The 22,420-nt window shown below is 42.2% G+C and overlaps 1 pseudogene; it reads left to right on the top strand.

The window, feature by feature from the left end:
* The first annotated feature begins 21,117 nt into the window (after nucleotides 1–21,117).
* LOC121034204 (P2Y purinoceptor 3-like) lies at nucleotides 21,118–22,210 on the top strand (annotated as a pseudogene).
* Nucleotides 22,211–22,420: the final 210 nt, after the last annotated feature.

Genomic DNA, 22,420 nt, shown 5'->3' with positions numbered 1-22,420 from the left:
ATACAGTCCTGTGTATGCTGGCCTCAGGGATGTGAGACATGCCAGTGTGGAACATGGTACAAAAAGTTATCAGCATAGGTATGTCAGCACCAATGGGGGGAAGCTGAACAGACATCTTCCTTCACTCAGTTCTCTAAACAGAGACAAGACCAAGAAAGGGGGGAGGGACTGTGGAAATGATTCTCAAAATCAGCCCTTCTTTTTCAATGACTGAAAACCTCAAATCTGACAGTACTAGTTTCTTTTTCTAAAGACCATGATCTGGAGTGAAATCCACCTCATCCTGTGAATGTCAAGGCCCTCATCGATGGGAAGATTTTTTTTTTTTTAGTGTGTTTGAACTCCCAAAGACTAACCAAGAAATCTCTGTGCCAGCCCAACCAAGACCTCAGAATAGTGCCTGCTCAGCTGTACCGACCCCAATGTGACCATGCCCCACCCTGCAGGACAGCAACAGGACAGGCTGGAAGGAGGAAAGTACAAGGTGGACACCTGAGCAGAGCTGACAGTGGCATGTCTGAGAGTAAGCCCCACATTTGGGTCATGCTGGCACAGCAATCACCTGGAAAGAAACACCTGAAAACCAAAGAGCAGAACAATATAGTATTAAAGTTGGTCTTAAAATACCAGTCCTGTAGTTATCAAAAAAAAGAGGTGGAGTAATCTCACAAACAAAGCTTACTTGTCCCCAGCCCTACACTCTAATCTGTTCTCCTGACCCCCAAGTAACAAAGATAAGAATTCATGTCTGCAAAGCTCAGGATCCAGGAGGCAAAACTAAAGCAGGGCTGAAGCTGTGTTGCTACGGCCTTGCCTCTGAAAAGTGGCCATAGAAGCAGCAACCTGGGGATACAGAGGGGACACAATGTCAAAAAAGCAGCCAGAATGCAAAGAAAGAATGCTGGAAGGCCATATTTCTCCTGCCCCTCCATTGTTCCTGAGAGGTAGCTACACAAATAACTAGCCAGTCACTTCCCCCAAACAGTTTAGTTCCCTGACAATCGTTTAGTGCCAGGTTTTAGGATACCGAGGGGACAGTTCTTTCTGAGAAAAGTGGGCGAGTGTTCAAGAAAGGTTTTAGAACACAGGCAAAATTTGAGCTGGCCAGTAATAACGATGAGGATAACAGCTAAATGTACTGAGTGTTTACTCAGTTTAATTAACTGTGCTCAGTGCCTATGGAGATTATGTAATTTAATATAATTATAAAATTAACTCAGTGCGAAGTTGCATACAGAAAGCATTGCAAAAGGAACAGCATGAGCAAAGGTAAGGAAGTGAGAGAGTGTTGTCACATTCAAGAAATGATGAGGTGAAAGAAATAATGAGTAGGTTAAGAGAAGAGTTGGAGCGGGGATAGCAAACGCTTCCAGGAGGCCTTCCCTCCTCGCAATTCCCCATTCTGATTACTGCTCTGCATGCTGTCCCCTCCACACTTAAAATGCACAGTTTGCAGGATGTGCCTGTCAAGATTATATTTGGCCAGAAGCACCAAATACCTATAACAGAAGGCAGTTTATTGCTTCCTCACATAGAAATCCAGAGAGAGGGTGCCCAGGGCAGTATGGCAGTCCCATAAACACAGGGCCCAGTCTCCTTCCAGACTTCACTCCTCCATCCCTAGGTGAGGCCCTCATCTGCAGGCTCCAATATGGTCACAGGAGCTTCAACAGTTACATACACATCCAGTGAGCAAGAAGATGTGAAAAAGAATGGCCAAAGGGAGCAGAGCGGACAAATAATGGTCTCAGAAACTGCCAGAGAACAATTCCTCTTACACAGCACTGTCCAAACCTGGCACTGGCCACATCTAGCTGCAAGGGAGGCTGATGAGATGCATCTTTACTCTGGGTGGTCATGTGCCCAACTAAAAACTAGGAATTCTGTTACTGAAAAAGAAGAGGAAAATAGATGTTGGGGGACAACTACCAGCCCCGTCCATAGTAATTTATATAATCTCTTGTCTCTAGAACATTATCTTTGACTCAACTAGATCACAACTTCCTTAAAAGTAAAGACTATCTGGGGCACCTGGGTGGTGCAGTCGGTTAAGCGTCCGACTTCAGCCAGGTCACGATCTCGCGGTCCGTGAGTTCGAGCCCTGCGTCGGGCTCTGGGCTGATGGCTCGGAGCCTGGAGCCTGTTTCCGATTCTGTGTCTCCCTCTCTCTCTGCCCCTCCCCCGTTCATGCTCTGTCTCTCTCTGTCCCAAAAATAAATAAACATTGAAAAAAAAAAAAAAAAGTAAAGACTATCTTCTACCCTTTAATGCATTTCATGGCATCTCATACATACCCAGCATCCAATAAATGAAGTAGGAAATAAATTGATGAATAAAAAATAAAACAAGCAAATTCATTCCTTGGTAGGCTTTATTTTCATAGGTGAGCTATAGGTAAATAGTACAACCATATGATAATGAGATGGATTTCTTTTTCCAGTATGTATCATGGAAAGATAAAGACTTTTTTTAGAACTATAATCATAGTATCATTAGAAACATAATTGGGTGGGGGGGCATCTGGGTGGCTCAGTTGGTTAAGCATCTGACTTCAGCTCAGGTCATGATCTCACAGTTCGTGAGTTCGAGCCCCACATCAGGCTCTGTGCTGACAGCGCAGAGCCTGGAGCCTGCTTTGGATTCTGTGTCTCCCTCTCTCTGTGCCCCTCCCCTGCTCATGATCTGTCTCTCTCTGTCTCTCAAAAAATGAATAAACATTTAAAAAAAGAAACAATTTTTTTAAACGAATAAACCAGACCCTATGTACCCAAATGAGAGTCTTTATCTTCAATGCAGTCTGTATAGCCCCCTGCACATTACATTTTACGATAACCAATTCTGTTGAATTTTCCACCTTCTGGGGGTATATTTGGAATTTGGAAGCATGCAAAAGTGATCCAGAACCAAGTCTGATAAATTATAAGCTAGATGATATTATATTATCACAATATTATTACAGTGAAGGGATTTGTTAATATAATGATAAAGTAACTGGCCTAGATTTCTCATACACTTTTTAAAATACCTGTGGAAAGTCATTTAGGAGTACAATTCCTAAATCTTTTCAAGAATGGTGAATTAGCTAAATGTTACAATTAGTGGTTACTTATCATATTTATTACTTTAGTAGGATAATAATAAAGATATATACAAGGATATTAACATGATATATGTATTTATTTATTCCTATTATTTAATAAACAGGATTATGCACTATGGATAATGCAAGTTAGATTTTATATTCATATAAACATATATGTTTACACATATACCACACACGTATATACCATTATATATGTGTATATATATATATACATATATATATACTTGCACTATCATTTGATGAACAGGATTCTGCTGAGTGGAAAAGCAAAATGTTTACCAATCCAGACCTTCCATAATGTAAAGCATTGACTGGGCTCAACACTATTATAGATGGTTACTGAAAAGCAAACCAAAACAAACAAATAAAAAAAAAATATTCTGATAGGCAAATAAAAATGCAGTAACAATACATAATCAGTTTAAATCATGCAATAATGTTTTTTCAGAGAAACTGAAGGCATTTTACAGACATCAGTTTTCCTAGGGGAAAACAAAGGCCACATCTCTTCTGCCAGCAATTCTTGGCTGTTTATGCAATGCTGAGCCATTATCTGATATGTGGAGAATTTTATATTAACCACAAGGAAAAAACTGAATCAATAATGTTGCTTAGAATGGACATAGCACTTCTCATCTTCCTAGCACTTTACCAGCATTGATGAATTAAGCCTCTCACCATCCCAGTGAGACTAAAACAGAGAGTCATACTCTCACTCAGGGAAGAAGACAGAGATAGGTCAAATCAGCTGCCCTCAGCAATGTGGGGAGTTAGGGTCAGGGCCAGCAATGAGGTGAGAACTCAGCATGTAGAGTAATAAGCACTACCCAGCATGCTCAAGCCTTCCACCACACTCCTACCATCTTCAGAGAAGAGCCTTAAAGCTCGGGCGCCTCATTGTCTGAGGCAGCATGGAGAATGTGTTTTCAAGTCAAATATCTATCAATCAACACACATCGATTTTCTTTAATTATCTCCATAGAGCAGACTTGATTCTGAGGAGCTTATGTGATTTGAAAAATGTATCACCTATTTGTCAGACATGTATAATTTATGAAGACCCTTTCACTCAACATCTGTAGTCCAAAGCTGGCAATTTGTGAGTTATTAACATGTTATTAGACATACTCTATTAAGATTTGCAGACTTCCAGCCCCTTGCACAAAAGCAAGAGACACACTCCGTAAATTTTCACTTGCACTATTTAGCTAAAAGATTCTGATTCTATCACCACCCTGTGAATCCTTCCCAAGAATTGCCTGATACAATAAAACCATCAAAAAATTATCTTTACTTTAGTAATCAAACTCTCTGATTTAAAACTAGTCTGGTTTATGGAGTGCCTGGGTAGCTCAGTCAGTTGACATTGGACTTCAGCTCAGGTCATGATGTCACAGTTTGTGAGTTTAGGCTCCACACTAGGCTCTGCTGTCAGTGCAGAGCTTGTTTTGGATCCTCTGTCCTCCTCTCTCTCTGTCCCTCCGCCGCTTTCTCTCTTTCTATCTGTCTCAAAAATAAACAAACATTAAAAAAAAAATAAAAACAGGGGCACCTGGGTGGCTCAGTCTGTTGAGCGTCCAACTTCAGCCCAGGTCATGATCTCACGGTCTGTGGGTTCGAGCCCCGCGTCGGGCTCTGTGCTGACAGCTCAGAGCCTGGAGCCTGTTTCCGATTCTGTGTCTTCCTCTCTCTCTGCCCCTCCCCTGCTCATGCTCTGTCTCTCTCTCTGTCAAAAATAAATAAACATTAAAAAAATAAGATAAAATAAAATAAAAACAGAACAAGTCTGCTTCAGATGGACTTCTCCTTTCCTGTAGAATTTTCAGTGACTTTTTTCCCATGCATAGTGCTTGCCAATGCTGGTATTAAACTCAAGAGAAATTCTAAGGATTTTTTATTACCAATATATTCTCCTGAATGAGAGCACACATCTATTTTACAGGTACTGACTTAAAGATAATTCATAATCATGAATTCATGATTCCCTTTATATTAGGTGCCACTTACTAAGTAATACTAAATTTAGATATGTCTAAAAAACATAGTAGGAATTTCTATTAATCTGGTAAGATAATTAACTTTATACCTATTATTGTCTTATGATAGCAAAAATGAAGCAAGAATCAACAGACATATCACCATTCGTAAAGAGGAATAAGTGGGTGTTAGGGTGCGACCTGATTCACTTAATCTCTACAATTCTAATTTCAGGTTAGTGAGAGTTAATAAATATGTATTGATCATGTGTCCTAGGAACTGTGGGGATCGAGCAGAGAATGAGACCAACACAGACCCCAGAGAGGGGGTCAGGGCAGATGTCTTTAAGGAAGCACTCAGAGCTTAAGGGAGATGAGGGATAAGAGTAAGCCAGGCAGAGCTGCTGACCTATGAAGACCCTGAAGGAAGAGAACAGGGAATGTGACAGGAGAAGACTGATGCCCAACAGGGAGGGGAGGAGACTGGGCCGGATGCTGCAGGGCTGCAGACTATCTGGGGCTTTATTCTGAGGACAAGAGGAGACCATCAGAGGATTCTGAGCATGGAGGCGGCACAAGTGGGGGAAGAGCCTCAGGTATGTATGCAACAAACCACTGTGAACAAAAAGGCCCTGACTGTCCAGCTCTTTTTCAAAACCAATCTCAAATCTGAGTTTGAGGTGATGTTTTTAAACTTAACAGAAAGAAGTCACCTTCTCCAAACCACATGAAGTAAATCCAGTCTTCTAGAAGTTGTTTTTCACATGGAATGCTACTACATCTCTTGGAGGTTGGTAGGAGGAAGAGGGGAATAATGGGGAAGGGGGATGAACTGGGGTATTTCCCATATACCCAAAGCATAAAGAAATAACTAATACCTTCATGCTCACCAGCAAGATTTAGCCAAGGTTAACATCTTACAAGATTTCAGGTTTCCTTTTTTTGTTGAGAAATAAAATATTACAGACATAAACTGATCACTCTGTGTATATCTTCTCCTCCTTCCCCAGAGGTAGCCATTATTCCAAAATTCTTGTGAACCCTTACTTTACATTTTATTTTTAGTTTTATTATAAATGTATCTATATATAATACGTAGTCTTGTATTATGTTTTTAAATGTTAAGTAAATGGTTTTATACTGTATGTATAATTCTGCAACTTGCTTTTTTTCACCCAACATGTTTTTGACATACATTCATATTGATACATGTAGTTCTAGTTCATTCACTTTATTTTATTTATTTATTTATTTTACACAGAGACAGTGCGTGCGAGTCTGGTAAAGGGACAGAGGGAGAGTGAGAGAGAATCCCAAGCAGGCTCCACCCTCAGTGCAGAGCCCGATGCAGGGCTAGATCATGACCTGAGCCAAAATCAAGAGTCAGTCAATGAGCTAAGCCACCCAAGTGCCCCTCTAGTTCATTCACTTTAACTGCTGCATGAATATTGTATGATTATAGTACAATATATTTATCAATTCTTCTGTTGATAGATATATGGGCATTCTTTTTTTTTTTTTCTGATCACAAACAATATTGCAGTGGATATCCTTGGCCTTATCTTTCTCCTGATGCACATGTGTGAGAGTGTCCCTGAGGGACAATATCTTTGTAAAAAGTTTTAACACATTAGAGGAAAGTACTGCACGAAATTGAAGTAATATCCTAACTGCTATGGTGACAAGAATGTCAGCGATATGTTTAGGTTACAGGGAACAGTCTAAAGCCACCATTTTTAGGAAACCTATTCAAAAATGTATGAAATCACTTATATTGAGATGAATGAGCATGTAGAGGTCAACAAGAATTTGGTCAAGTTTTAAATTCAGTGACTGAAGCTCTACAGAGTCTGATCTAAGCTGAAAACCTGGCTGAAAAGAGCTGAGTGTTTCTAATTTAAGACATATGCCAACTAGATATAAATAGCAAGGAAAAACAGGAATAGATATACTGAGAGAAAAAAATCTTGACACGTTCAGGTTAGCTGCTCAGTGAACAAGTCTCCCATAAATCCTGAAGCTCATCCAACATGAAGAGTTATACAGAATTAGCTGCAGATAGATGAGATTTTCAAAGCCTGATTTCTTTTTTCTTAATTTTTTCTTTTCAAAAACTAACAATTTAGGGCCAGGATAGAGTCAGGATTTCCATTCACATCTTCCTGCTTGCTGCATTTTTTCATCATCACTCATCGACAATACTCAAACAGCCACCTTGTCAGAACTTGCCCTTTGGCTAAGTGAACTGAGAATGAAAATTCCTTTTAAACTGAACAGTAGTCTCATGTGGGCAAGTGACAAGGCTTCAGTGGGAAGAAATTAGGTACAGGATCCATCCCCTCGAAGCTGGCTGAGGGTGAAGGTCTTAGATATCCTCACTTGCCAGTAAAGTGCAGAGCAATGCTTTTGAACAGCCCTAAGACACCCCACAAATTGAGCCTTCAATACTGCCATCACTCAGACACACTACTCATCATGTACTTGGAACCAGAAGAGCATAGACATTTTTTGTTTATAATGAATTTGAAGGTCATCTAATTTAAACCCCTTGTTTTGCAGAAATAGGAGTCCAGCGATACTAAATGTCTTGTCCAAGCTCACACAATAAACTGTTGGCATACAAAGACTCCAAATTCTCCATTTCAGGTTCTCTGTCCTGTATTATGTGACTTGCACAAAATGCTAACACATCAGAACAGTTAAAAACATTCATTCTTTTGGGGTGCCTGGGTGGCTCAGTCAGTTAAGCGTCCTACTCTTGGGTTTTGGCTCAGGTCATGATCTCACAGTTCATGGGTTCAAGCCCGGCATTGGACTCTGTGCTGACAGTGCAGACCCTACTTGCAGAGTCTCTGTCCCCTCTCTCTCTCTGTCCCTCCCTGGCTTGCTCTCTCTCTCCTCTCTCAAAAATAAACATTTAAAAATATATAAAACATGCTTTTAAAAAACATTCATTCTTTACTAAATGTTCATTCATTACATATTGCCAAAACTTTCCAGCAGCAGTATTTTAGGTTTCCATTAGAAAACTCCTGTGAAAGATTATATTAACATTTCCAATCATTTGCTCTACCTTTCTGCAAGAGGATTAAACCACCTTATTGGTATCAGTCTTGACTGTGTGAATTACTCTGACCAATGACATGTGACAAGAAGTGAAGCATGCTATTTCTAAGCAGAAGCTTTAAAAGCTATCTCATGTTTCCTTTATCTTTCTTTTTCTCTCTGCTGTAAGATAAGCATGTCCCAGATTGGGACTACTCTTACAACCTGGATCCCAGGATGAAGAAGAGACACAAAGAAGAGCTGAACCTGACTCACAATTAACACATTGTGAGTTAGAAACAAGACTTTGCTGTTGTAAGCCAGGAAGATTTCAGAGTTCTTTGTTATTGCAGCACACCTAGTAAAAACTGACTGATACAGTTACCAACAAAAAGCAAAAACAACAAAAATGTTTGCTCAGTCATCACAAACAACTCATAAAGTTGTGAATAGAGAAATTAACCTCATACACCATTTCCAAACATGAGAACAAGCCATAATTCATGTTTTCTTCTTTTATGTATTCACTTCCACATTGTACAGAACTTCCTTTCCAAGGGCAGTGCTGAAAGTTGGTTATGGGATCACTACTGGTGCTTTTTACTTATCTTTCTCAAGAATGCATATCTAATGTCAAAGGAATCAAAACCTTTGCATGAAATTCAGATGTTCTATCTCAGCATCATTTGCTCTTAAAAAGGAGGCTAAAGAGTACAAGCCATAGAGAGGCCCAACACTCCCAGAGTCAAGGCCTTGGGGGCTGGAGGCTCAAGCTACTTCTCTTTATGCCTATCCATGATGGTAGTCATCCAACAACCGCTGTCTTAGAAGCCAGCCTATTACCACCTGTATGAATCCAGCAATTAAGCCCATCCTGCTGGGGTGAGAAAGGTGGCATGACCCTCAATAGAACAAGCCACTTGTATCCCTCCCATTTAAGACAGCAAACAGAACAATCCCTCATTCCACTAAGATCTGTTGAATGCTAATTATGTGCAAGGCACTGCTAGGCCCAAGGATATAAAGAACAAGACAGACACAGTCCATGACTTCAATTAATTTACATTTTAGTGGTAAATGGACAAAAACCAAGCAAAACTATAAGCAAAGATTTTGTAAAAAAAAAATTATATATTTATATATATATATATGTATACACACATATATGTGCATATGTATATGTATAAATATATTTATATATGTGTATATTTATATATGTATACACACACATATGTATATGTATATACACATATACATATAAACAAGGCATTATAGTAAGGGATTACAGTACAAATTGTTTTTAGATAATACAAAGCCCTCTCAGAACATGACATTTTAGCTAAGAGCTGAAGGATAAGATGAATTCAGCCATGCAGAGAAAGAGCTGTGGAAAGTGTGCTCCAAGCAGGGAGGGGGATGGGGAATTGCAGAGACTCTGGGGCATGAATGAGCATGATACAATTAAAGAACACACAGGTTTTCAGAAAAATGGACTTGTGATTTGAGTCCTAGGACCAAACTCAACATCAGAATAATCCAGACGGAGTGAAAGTAATAGAATGGACTGTGGGGAAACAATGCTATTTACTGAACTTACGAAGAACGTTGTACAGAGACACAGATTTGGTGGGGCGGTAGGGAGGGAAGAGGAAATCAGGAGCTCACTTTTAGCTAGGTTAGGTTGGTGGAACCTGTAAATATCCAGGTAGTGCCAAACGGGCAGTTAGATATACAAGACTGGAGCTCACAGAACTGAGCTGTGAGTATGGATTAGGGACTTATCAAGACATGGGTAGCATGAAAAAAACAAGCTTCACATACTAATTAGAAATTATTCTTATAGAGCCACAAATTTATTTTTCTCAAATAAACATAATAAGAAAGCCAAGACAAAGGGTTTTAATGGTTCCTGACTAGAAATTGGGTTTATGAATTTATGTAGAAATGGAGTTACAGAATAAAATTAGTGAGGTCATTAACAGTGCTGGTTGGCTTGTAACACCTTAGGGTGCATAAATCCAATCTCCTACTCAGACATACTCTAATATATACAATTTCTTATAATAGATACATAGTGAATAAATGCAATTCCCCACAACAAATATGTAAAACAAGTTTCACAGTAACCATAGCCTCAGGGTTAAAGATTTTATTCCATGGACTGGATAAAATCACCTTGAGAGCAAATATAGACATGGAAGGGGAGAAGGTCTGGAGCTGGGCCCTGAGGATCAAGTTGAGGAGGGCAGGTGAGTGAAGTAGGAGGCATATTAGGGCACTGTCACATCAGAGAAGTTGTTACAGGTATTTGTTAATTTTGCTGCCTGGTATTCACTCCCTTTCTTGTAAGAGGACCCCAAATATGCTTTAGGAGAGCCACGCCTACTTCAACTCTAAATACATGGGATTTGAATGAAGCCAATTCTCTCCTTAGGGTCCTAGGGTTGGAGCATTTAACCAAGGCCTACGCCAATCAATGCATTCCATTCCCCTGGCCACAGTGGTTGGTTCAGAGATAGACACAGAACTTAGAACAAGACAATAGGACCAATCAGTGCTAATCCTAGGAATCCCTGGCTGAGGCATAATTTTTCCTGCTGGATCTGCATATCATTAAATGAAAGAGTAGAGTCTCTGACAGCCATCTTGTCACTATGACAAAAGAGTACATATGAAAATGGAGCCAATTTGGAGAAAATGGAGCCAGGAAATATAGAGAAAGCAGTCTTGGTAGCACATCTGTAACTAAAGCCACACTTACCAGGACAGTGATTATATGAGCAATAAATTATTGTTTTACTTGGTCCCACCTATGGTACGGGCTTCCCTCACCAGCAATGAAATCCTAACTAATGGCGAAAGCAAGAGAAGACCGTTTCAATGAATGTGGCCTATGCTGATTAGAGGTTTAAATGGAGTCAGAAGGTTTCCATAGGATGTAGCAACATGGAGGCCATTGAGAGCCTTGACAAGATCAGTTGCAGTACAGTGGTGGGTTGGAAACCAGATTCGAAAGGTCCTGTAGAATATCCTCCATGAACATATATTATCAGTCATGACTCCTATTTGATAAAACGGAACAGAAAGAGCACTGGACAGAGAATCAGAAGATCTGGAACCTAGACACAGCTCGGCCACTAACCATCTATATGACCTTGGACAAACTGCTCACTTGACAGTTTCCTCATCTATCAAGTGACTACAGCTGCCTGGCACCCAGGGGCCCCTCTGGCTCTAAAAATCTCAGCACTTTCTTATTTTCAGCAAACTTTATTCTGTTCTGGAACTTAGTGGCTTGGAACTCAGGTCTTACAAGCATACTCTCCTTTGCTGCTAAATTAAACTCTCCCTGGCTCACTCTCCATTTGGTAGAACCATTTCATAGAAGGTCCTATCACTCTTGTGGTTGGCTTGCGCAGAACACAAGGGTGTATATCTGCCTCTGGCACTCCAGACTGAGTCTCTCCTCTATGGTCACCCTTGGCCAACACTGTCCCCAGGTTCCTCTACATCTTGGGGCCTCATGCCACTCTGTTTACTGAAGATGCAAGGTATGGGCTCCAAGGTATCTAACCCAGAGAGTTTCCCAGGCCTTTTGATCCTCTGAAAGGCAAAGATTCTTGCTGATTAGCTTTCATTCTTGTCAAAGTTCTTTTCAGAAGGAAGTCGAATATGAATATGCGTTGCTCTTTACTTCACACCATGGGCCAGGCCCACTGCAAACTAAACTTTGGCCATGAAGAAAAACATGCACAAAAGGTCAGCAGTGTTGAAATGCATCTCTCCTATTAGCTCAATCGGGAGCAGAGCAGGAGAGGTTAATTTTTCAACACGGTAACATACCATATATATCAGCACTAACAATGAGGTTTTATTTCCCTGAGTCAGCTTTAAAAATAATGTTGACTTTTATGGTCGATACATTATAGATCACCATATTTATGTCAGAACATATTGGCATGAAAATAAATCAATGAAAATATTAATACAGGAGCCTCGTGTTTAAATGAAACCCCTTGCAACTTCACATCTTCCCCTCGTATTTCACCCTAGTGCTTTCTGAGACATCACTTCTGACATGTTTTACTGAACATGACATCAAGGCCTGTTTTCATTCTCTATGACTACTGTTTTTAATCTGTCTTCATATAATAAGGTTCAAAAATATCCACTTTGTTCTTTTACCATAAACATACATAGCTGCATTCCATCATTAATAGGACTGTCAATTTAAATTTAAGGTTTACATATGAACAAAATATCTCAAAGTTCTGACAGGCATACTACTAACAAAACACTCTGTGTTGGAGACGAGCTTCAAATTTTATATTTGCTAACATAATTGTTTTAGAGTCATAAAAAGCTTCTATTATAAGTATGTATTGTACAAAGCAAGTTCATAGTTTAGACATTATTAAAGAAAAATGGGGTTTGGTGGAAAAGAAAACCCATTCTCACACGTGTATCTTCTCTTTCTGAATAACGATAAATATCTGGGTGAATCACAGTCTCGGGAAAAGTTCTTTGCTTCCGGGTGCAGAGTTAGCCATCTGCAACAGTAGTAGAAGCCAAAGGATGCCCAGAGGGAAAGCCAAGTCAGAAGAAGCAAAGAAGAAGCAGAAACTAAAAAGAGAGAAGCAATAGAGAAATAATAGACAAAAGAATGAAAGCATTGGTTGGTAGCAGGAGATAATAAAGTCACTGGGGAAACCCTTAACCCCTCCCTCACTCCCATATTTAATTATTGCCAGGTCATGTTCATTTACCTCCTAAATATCAACTGAATCTGTCCATTTCTCTTATTGCCCCCTCACAACTCAGGTTAAAGCTACCATATTCTTCCTCCTAAACTAGAGCAAATGTCTCCTAACTAATTTGCAATGCCCCTTGCTCTCCAATCTCCAAAAAGCATCTGATCTAATCATGCTTTCCTGTGTTTTTCATGCGCGCGTGCGCGCGCGCACACACACACACACACACACACACACACACACACATTAAATCCATTAGTAGGACAAAATCAATTAGATCTAATTGGGAAAATCTTTCACATGCTAATATAGACGATTATCTTTATGATATCAAGATAGATTTTTTTTATTTTTGAGAGAGAGAACACAAGCAGGGGCTTGATCTTAAGGCTGTGAGATCATGACTTAAGCCAAAATCAAGAGTCAGACACTTAACCAAATGAGCCATCCAGGCACCAAATTAAGATTTTTAAACCAGATACAAAAAGCACAAACTGGGGCACCTGGGTGGCTCAGTCGATTAAGCGTCTGACTACTGGTTTAGGCTCAGGTCATGATCGCATAGTTCATGGGTTTGAGCCCTGCGTTGGGCTCTGTACTGACAGCATGAAGCCTGCTTGGGATTCTCTCTCTCCCTTTCTCTCTGCCCCTCAAAATAAATAAATATCTCTCAAAATAAATAAAATAATTTTTTTAAAAATCACAAACCATAAAAGAAAAATTGATCATTGCAACTATGCTAAAATTTACAACTTCTATTCCTTAAAAAAAATACATATATATACATACATATATATACACACTTATTAAATCATTAAGTCAGCAAAACCACAGAGTAGAAAAAAATATGTATAACATAAATAGGTGAAAAGACTTATCCAAAATATGTAAAGAACTCTTAAAAATCAATAACAACAAAAGCAAGACAACTCAATAGAAAAAAATGAGCAAGAAAAAACTGCAGAATGAGTTCACACAAAAGGATGGGGGGATGAGACACAGCAGGAGTTCCTCATCTCCCATGCAAAAGCAACACAGAAGTGTGTGTAAAGGAAGAGGTAACACCTCGTAAGGCAAAAGAAAAATGGGGCTTGGTGAGAAAATGCATTCTCTTCAGTGTGTCTCCTCTTTCTGATGTTCTCCTGTGCTCACAGGACATACCCACCAGCATGACCTGGCCAGTGGGAGATAGAAACTGGTGGACGAATGCCTACTTTTTTCTGGCCCGGGGAGGGCCTTTTGGGATGCAGTTGATTCAGGTTTTCAGATGACAGTCTGTAGGGATTGAGTACTCAGTTGCCTTTTGTGGGGGCCAATTCAATAACCCACCTTTGAGTCCCCGTTAGTTCTCCCTCATTCACCAGGTTATTCCCCTTTGTCCCTCACTCCTGCTCCCTAGGACTGTACCCTCTAATAAAATGGTATCACACTAAACCTCGGCTCTGCTTTCTCGGTGACTCAAGCTAAGACAACAGCATTCTTCCACCTCCCCCATGTGCTGAGTGTCCAGAGCCATTGGGGATTGTTTCCACCACTGCCCCCCACCTTAGCAACACCCTAGCAACAGGAAAGGCTTTGGTAATGGACATCATATTTGCACGTTACTGCTTTAAGCAGCATTTTAGGCGAAGGCTGTGAAGGGAACTTGCTGCCTCAGGGTAAGAGTGGATGGAAGGAGGTATCCTGGGACACAAGCCCTCCACTCTACAGATGCCTTGGGCAACTTTACCACTAGTCAGAGAGCCCCAGGCTCTGTTACTGATCTCTGCTCTTGCCCCAAACCAAACCAGCTTTCTACATTTCTTGACACAAAACACAGGGAAAGATAGATTCGGTCCTGGTGCATTTAAAGATCTTTGTCTGATGCCAAATGAAAGGAAAAGGAAAAGTTTCATAAAGATCCCTTTCAAGGTTGGGAGCCCAAAGGCAACGATGAACTTCCACAACCACAGGACAATATAGCTACAGTTATTTTTACTGCATCATTAATGTTAAAAATTTGGATTTCAAAGTCAGTTTGAGCAATCACACAATTGTGCAGATGGAGTAAAAGGTTATTTTTTTCAACAGTGATTATTTTTCTAGACAAAGTACCATCAGTTTCAGAACAGCCACCTTCTCTGTTGTGATGGTACAATGTCAGAGCAATGTTTCCCCATCACTCCCCATGTTTACACTAATTTAAAGCTGCCAATTATGTCAGATCCTTGTCAACAGAAAACAAAAATGTGCAAGCCGCTATACAAATTAATTATTGAAATTAAGCACTCACTGTCTCTAGACAGTCCTCTAAATTATTTAAAGGATCCAATTTGCTTTCCTTGAGTGGGGGGGGGGTGCCAGCTGGTAAGGCCCTTGGTCTCCAGTGTGTTAAGACAATTCAAATATGTGAGACAGGTCCAGGTATACAGCAGGAGTCAGTACACTATAAAAATATAGTATAAAATCATTAAAAAGCTAATGTCAGTGCCTTTTATCTTCAGACCCAAGGTATAGTTTAAAACCGGGTAGAGGGTTGCTATGGGAATGCTATGTCCCATTCTTGATAGTTTTTTCTATTCACTGTTCTCTCTTTACCGTTATTTTCAGATCGTGCTGTTTAAGCTGGGGCTCTATCACTTATAACAAGGGCACTAGATATAGAACTTCAGGGATGATCTGCTCTTTTATTTCCACGTCTTCTTTCTGTGTTTTATGACGTGGGGGCAGGGAAAGGAAGTTCATAGGTAAGAAACCATTCCTGGAAATCTGGAAATGTGCTGAGTCTCTGCTCTGTAAAAGAAATGCAGGCTTTCCCCAAATCATAGCAGATAGGACTTTTGCTGAGTCTTTCTGAAACTCAGTTTGCTCAGCTGTAAAATGGGGTAAATAATGTCTGCCACTCTTTTTAAAAATCAATCACAATAACAGGGTGCTTTTGGCAGACTGTAACTCTATATCATTGTGTGAACCTAGCATCGTTAACTGTAGACAAAAGACAAATATAAGAGGTGGTTTGATTGGTGGCGTTTTCTCTATGTCTTCGATGAATTGTACCTCATCCACAACTGCTATTCCTGGACCTGCGCCCAGCCTCGATTCCTAATTCCTTGGGGGCGAGGGGGAGGGGACTGTAACCTGTCGGTCTTCATCTGCCACCCAGTGGTCTACTGGCCAAATGACACCAAATTATTGAGCCAATTTGAAACATTTCAGAAAAGCAATTCAAAGTAAACCACCAACTACTTTAATCCACCACCTAATTAAATGTACCTAGGGGACTCATATTTTAAAAACTTGTTAAAAAATCAGGGGCACTTGGGTGGCTCAGTCGGTTGAGCGTCGGACTTCAGCTCAGGTCATGATCTCATGATTCATGAGTTCAAGCCCCCACATCGGGCTTACTGCTGTCAGCACAGAACCTGCTGGGGCGCCTGGGTGGCTCAGTCGGTTAAGCGTCCGACTTCGGCTCAGGTCATGATGTCACAGTCCGTGAGTTCAAGCCCACGTCAGGCTCTGTGCTGACAGCTCAGAGCCTGGAGCCTGCTTCGGATTCTGTGTCTCCCTCTCTCTCTGACCCTCCCCCGTTCATGCTCTGTCTCTGTCTCAAAATTAAATAAACATTAAAAAAAAAAAAACCTGCTTTGGATCCTCTGTCCCCTCTGCCTCTCCCCACACTGGCATTTCCCAAACATAAAATTAAAATTAAAAAAAAAATTAAAAACCTGTTGAAAAATCAAATAATTATGTTGTGATATGAATAATAAATCCCAAATTCATCTTTGTAAATTAAGAAATACACATATTAATCAACAGTTTTTCAGAGTAACTTGTATAAATGAACTTTTACTGCCGGAAGGCATTAATGAGACTCCATTACATAGCTTCAGCTGTTTAAACAAAAAGTCTAGGGGCACCTGGGTGGCGCAGTCGGTTAAGCGTCCGACTTCAGCCAGGTCACAATCTCGCGGTCTGTGAGTTCTAGCCCCGCGTCGGGCTCTGGGCTGATGGCTCAGAGCCTGGAGCCTGTTTCCAATTCTGTGTCTCCCTCTCTCTCTGCCCCTCCCCCGTTCATGCTCTGTCTTTCTCTGTCCCAAAAATAAATAAACGTTGAAAAAAAAATTTTTTTTTAAACAAAAAGTCTACAAATATAGGTAAAATATTAAATTTTAAAATTGATTCACTGATTTAAACACGTATAATACAATAGTGGCATTTTATTTAACATTTATTTTTAAATTTTTTAATGTTTATTTATCTCTGAGAGAGAGAGAGACAGAGTGTGAGCAGAGGAGGGGCAGAGATGGAGACACAGAATCCGAGGCAGGTTCCGGGCTATGAGCTGTCAGCAGAGCCCAACATAGGGCTCAAACCCACGAACCATGAGATCATGACTTGAGCTGAAGTCGGGCGCTTAACTGACTGAGCCACCCAGGCGCCCTTGTTTATTTATTTTGAGAGGAGAGGGGCAGAGAGAGAAGGTGAGAAAAAATGGCTCCACACTCAGCTCGGAGCCCAACGTGATCATGAGATCATGACCTGAGTGGAAATCAAGAGTTGGACACTTAACCCACCCAGGTGCCCCAATAGTGGCATTTTAAAATGAAAATGAGCAATGCCCACTCCTTTGGCACAAAATCTTTTTTAAAGATATTCTCTTTCAACAACCACTCCTCCACAACTGAAAGGCAGTAACACTTTGCAGTTATTCACATTTATTCATAAATTTCCCTCTTCTGAACTCTGAAAACATGTATCTCATAAACAGTTCTAAACACTAAAATGAAGGAGAACACTTCTTTCATTGTAGGTGTGTCATTTTCCTGGGTGGTGATAACTATTTTAGACTACTGAGATGACAAAGACTTCCCCATCCCCTTTGCAAGATGTCCAGTGTGGTCCGCAGACATCACTACTGCTCCTGGGGTGGCTTGCTGAGGCCCCTGTTCAGCAGGGCCAGAAACATCCCCAGGCTCTTGGAGACTCACAGTGGGAAGAACCCTGGGCTCAAGGTCAGAAACTGTGGTACCCATTTAATAGCACATTGAGGACTCCTGCTTCATTCTTTCACGAGGTCCATCTTCCCACTGAGCCCATTTAAAAGAAACAAGTTCCAACTCTAAATTGCGTCAGTCTTGTTGAAAGTTCTTGAAGAAATGGTGACAAAGAGGGGAAACTGCATTATGCAATACATATGTTCTAGATGTGTGGACTTCTCCTTAGAATCCCATTCATCGTGGCAAATGTCCCTCACGTTCCCTTCTGTTGCAAAACCCCAACCTGCCTCTCTTCCACTCTTTTCCTTTCTTCTATGAATAGTTACATAGCCCTTCAGTTCTTCATCCCAGTGAATGGAGAGAGTTAGACGTTGTAGGGAGGCAGAGGAAAAGCCAGCGGATGACAGAAGCCAGAGAAGAGAAGCTTCAAGGAAAGAAAAGGAGGTGGTGAAGACTGTCACAGCTTTTGCCAAGTCAATTACCCCTTTATGGCCTGACTTTTTTCTCCCTCTTCCTTTCTCCACAACAGCAACCTCAGTAATGCACTAGTCCAAACACTATAGTTCTCTACACTTATGCCTTGACTAAGATGATCATCCTCTCACTTAAACAGCTATCCCTCCAGACCAGGTTGGCCTTGAAGTCTAAGTAAGGTGTCTTAGCCTGCTCAAGCTGCTGTAAATACCATTCTGTAAACTGGGAAGTCTGAGATCAAGAACGAACTGCAAGGTTTGGTTTCTGGTGAGCGCTCTCTTCCTGGCCTGCAGGCCATCTTCTCACTATGTCCTCACATAAAGCAAACTCTCTGCTGCCTTTCATTACAAAGACAGTAATCCTACAGAATTAAGGTCCCACTCTTATGACCTCATTTAACCTTAATCAGTTCCTTATTCCAACTGCAGTCACAGTGGGGGTTAAGGGGTCAACATATGAATTTGTAGGGGACACAATTGAGACCATAGCAGAAGGTAACAGCCATGAAGAAAAGTCACTTTCTCTAGTCACAGGGTAGCAAAGGCACACTTGCCCTCCCGTCCTCCCAAATAAACAATAGAGCTCAGGTTTTCAGAGCACCATAATCTCTAGGGCAAGAGGGAGGAGGGTGTGGGATGAGAACTAAAATGTGTCAGGTCCCTCCCTCGTGGCAGGCCTGTGGGGACTGTGTGCCTTTCTTCCAGCTAATTCTCAGCAATCTCACCAGAGAGACTGTCCCGTCTTATAGCTGAGGAGACCAGGGCTGAGACAGACAAGGTGGCTTGTTTCAAACCATACTAGCGGTTCCTGGAAGAGCCAGATCTGAGCACCTTCCACCACACCACAATGTGCTCTGAGGGAGCAGAAACCCACAATCCACATCAGGAACAAGCATACTAGATCAGAGGGCCTAGTGAGCCCTATAGGGGTGTCTTCTCTGACTCTCAATTTCCTCAGCAGTAAACTAGAGCTAATAACACTTCATCCACAAGGTTATTCTGAGGATTAAGTAAGATCACAGTGTGAACTGGCTGGCCAAGCCTATACTAAGCCAGGCTGGTTCCCCTCTTTGGCTTCCCTCTGAGAGCCCACACCGAGCTGGGAAGGCAGCTTCACTGGAAATAACTAAGCATTTTCCAGCCCCCCCAGCACATGAAAGATTACGGGGAACAAAATGAGAGAAAATTATATTCTTTTCACTCACCTAGCCAGAAAGCTTTGCTCTGCTTTGCTCAAGTAGATTGTAAAGCCAGTTAGTAAGGTGGCGAGCCCGTGCGCAAGCTGCAGCATAGACAGCCACCGTCCTGCAGCCTCAGAACATCAGTCCCAACCTTCAAGCTTCAGGCTTCGGCTCAGACACTGGCCTCACCGCCCACTCACCCAGTCTGAGGGACACCCTTAACTCCTCTTCTGGTGCATGCCCCAAGTCCACTCAGTCCTGTCATTCTTGCCCCATCTCCGGGGACAGGTCCCTCCCCTCCATCCATGCTGCACGGCCTCACTGGAAGTACTGAGCATCTCTCACCTGCATGCATTGCTACAGTCCCTTACAGTCCAACTGCTCCAGGCCCAGTTCCAGGCTCCTGGGTATCTCCCTCAAACAGCCTATCCCATCACCATCGTGCTGAAGAACATCCATCCTCTTTATGATGGCATCCCCCGCACTGGCTCTCCTGCCGCCCCAGGACACACCGTGCTCATAAGCTCCATTCCCTTTCATGGGCTGCCTCCCCCACCCCATGGGAAGGCCTCTTACCCTTCTTTGTCTCTGTTCTTCTCCCAAGCAGCTCAAATGGCACCTCATTAGGAAGGCTTCACTCGACTCCCTTAGCAGAGAACTGCTGCATCCTGCTGGTCTTCACAGCATTTTGTTGACCACTCTTTACACTGTTACAATTAGCTGCATTGGTTTCTGTCTTCCCCACCAGACTGTGAAATCCTGGACAGCAAGAGCCATATTTTATTCATCTTTGTATCCCTAGTGCCAGACCCAATAGATATGCTCAATAAATGTTTGTTGACTGACAGAGTGAATGAGGTCTCTGCTCCTTTTGTTGTGAATAAAGCTATATGTTATATAGGCAACACTCAATTTATCCCAAAATTACCTATCTTAAACCTTTCTCTCTTGCCCTGTATTAACTTATCTTTCTGAATGTTAGACCGTAGAAATAAACTTTTCATTTCTGTAGACTCCATGCTGATTGGCTGACTGACCCACTGACTTCCCAATGGGACAGAAACCGGCAGGCTCCACACACAGCTTCCTCAGCTACATGGATCTATTAGGTCTGCTTTGTCAGCAGAAATGGGAATATGGAAGAAGTTGCACCTGGCTTCATGGCTCACATCTGTTTTCTTGGATGTTCGGGATGCTGAGATGGTTAATAAGCAAATCAGCCTCAGTATTCAAATAGGCAGTTAATAAATCCTGAAAGAGATACAAATAAAAATCCCCTTGGAGATATCCTGACTCTATGCAAAGGACTCTAGCCAGAGGACCAGTCACACTGTTCCAGGTTGTATACCCTGTTTAAATGACAGGAAGCACCATGTGTGTTTGGGCCTCCTGTCACAACCCAGCCTAGAGCAGCAAGCATACAAGATAGTGTAGGGCCAGCCCTCTGGACCTGGTAAGTCTACAAGCTCGGCTTTTAAAGGCTGCTGTGCCCTTGAATTTACATTTTCTTTCCTGGAGTTAGCCTCTTTCAAACAAGGACTCTGACCAGACTTTGGGAACACAGAGTAAAATGCCAGATCAAGGGAGAGGCTGACACTCAGCCAAGGTCATGATGCTATGCTGCCCATTTTCTTTCCTCCCAGGGGAAGCACAAGCAGGAGCGGTTATGGTCCCAGAGGGAGCTTCCCAGGAGATGGAGATGCTGGATACTAATGCCTCAAAGGAACAGAGATTCTGCAAGTTCTCGGAGGACTACAAGCAAATCTACCTCTCCCTGACCTACAGTATCATACTCGTGCTAGGGCTGCCCCTGAATGTCATGGTCTTGTGGCTCTCCTGGCGTCAAAGCAAGCGCTGGAGCTGTGCCACCATCTATCTGGTGAACCTGATGGTAGCTGACCTGCTTTATGTGCTGACGCTACCCTTTCTCATCATCACCTACTCCCTGGGTGACAGGTGGCCCTTCGGGGAGCTGCTGTGCAGGCTGGTGCGCTTCCTGTTCTACACCAACCTCTATGGCAGCATCCTGCTACTGACCTGCATCTCTGTGCACCGCTTCCTGGGCGTGTGCCACCCCCTGCGTTCACTGCCCTACCGGACCCGCTGGCATGCCTTCCTGGGCACTGCCACCACCTGGGCCCTCGTGGTCGTCCAGCTACTGCCCACACTGTTCTTCTCCCAAACAGACTACATCGACGGCCAGATGGTCTGCTACGACATGACAAGCCCTGAAAATTTTGATCGGTTTTTCACCTACGGCATGGTTCTAACGTTGTCTGGCTTTGTCTTTCCTTCTTTGGTCATCTTGGTGTGCTACTCGCTGATGGTGAACAGACTGATCAAGCCAGGAGAGACCCTCATGAGGACAGGCAATGCAGCCCGGACCAAGTCCATCCGGACCATCTTGCTGGTGTGCGGCCTCTTCACCGTCTGCTTTGTGCCCTTCCACATCACACGATCCCTCTACCTCACACTCCGCTACCTATCTTCAGAGGACTGCCAGCTCTTGATGGTGGCCAGCTTGGCCTATAAGCTATGGAGACCACTGGTGAGCATGAGCAGCTGCCTCAACCCAATCCTGTACTTTCTATCAGTGGGGAACAATGGAGTCAGGCTCTTTCAGGAACTCAGGCATAACAAGGTGGGTGAGCACCCAGCTGGAGCCAAGGGAGAGAGACCCAGGGGTGGGCAGATCTGGGTACTGACAAGATGAAGTTTGGAGACAATGAGCTCCAAGATGTTGACAATGACTGGTTTGAACATAGTCATGTGCTACTAGGAGGGGCTCAAGGTCTCCTAGTGGTGTCCTGCTACAAAGGATTTTATATTGATGTTAAGAAATTTTAAAGTAAGAATATGGAAACAGCCACCAACACAAAAGAAAACTTTTTTATTTTAATCAAAGCTGATATTTA

Source organism: Herpailurus yagouaroundi, unplaced genomic scaffold (genome assembly GCF_014898765.1).
Source record: "Herpailurus yagouaroundi ecotype Mexico unplaced genomic scaffold, PumYag 159, whole genome shotgun sequence".
Taxonomy (NCBI): Eukaryota; Metazoa; Chordata; class Mammalia; order Carnivora; family Felidae; genus Herpailurus; species Herpailurus yagouaroundi.
Note: the sequence above shows the minus strand (reverse complement) of the source record. Positions and strands in the feature narration are given on the sequence as shown.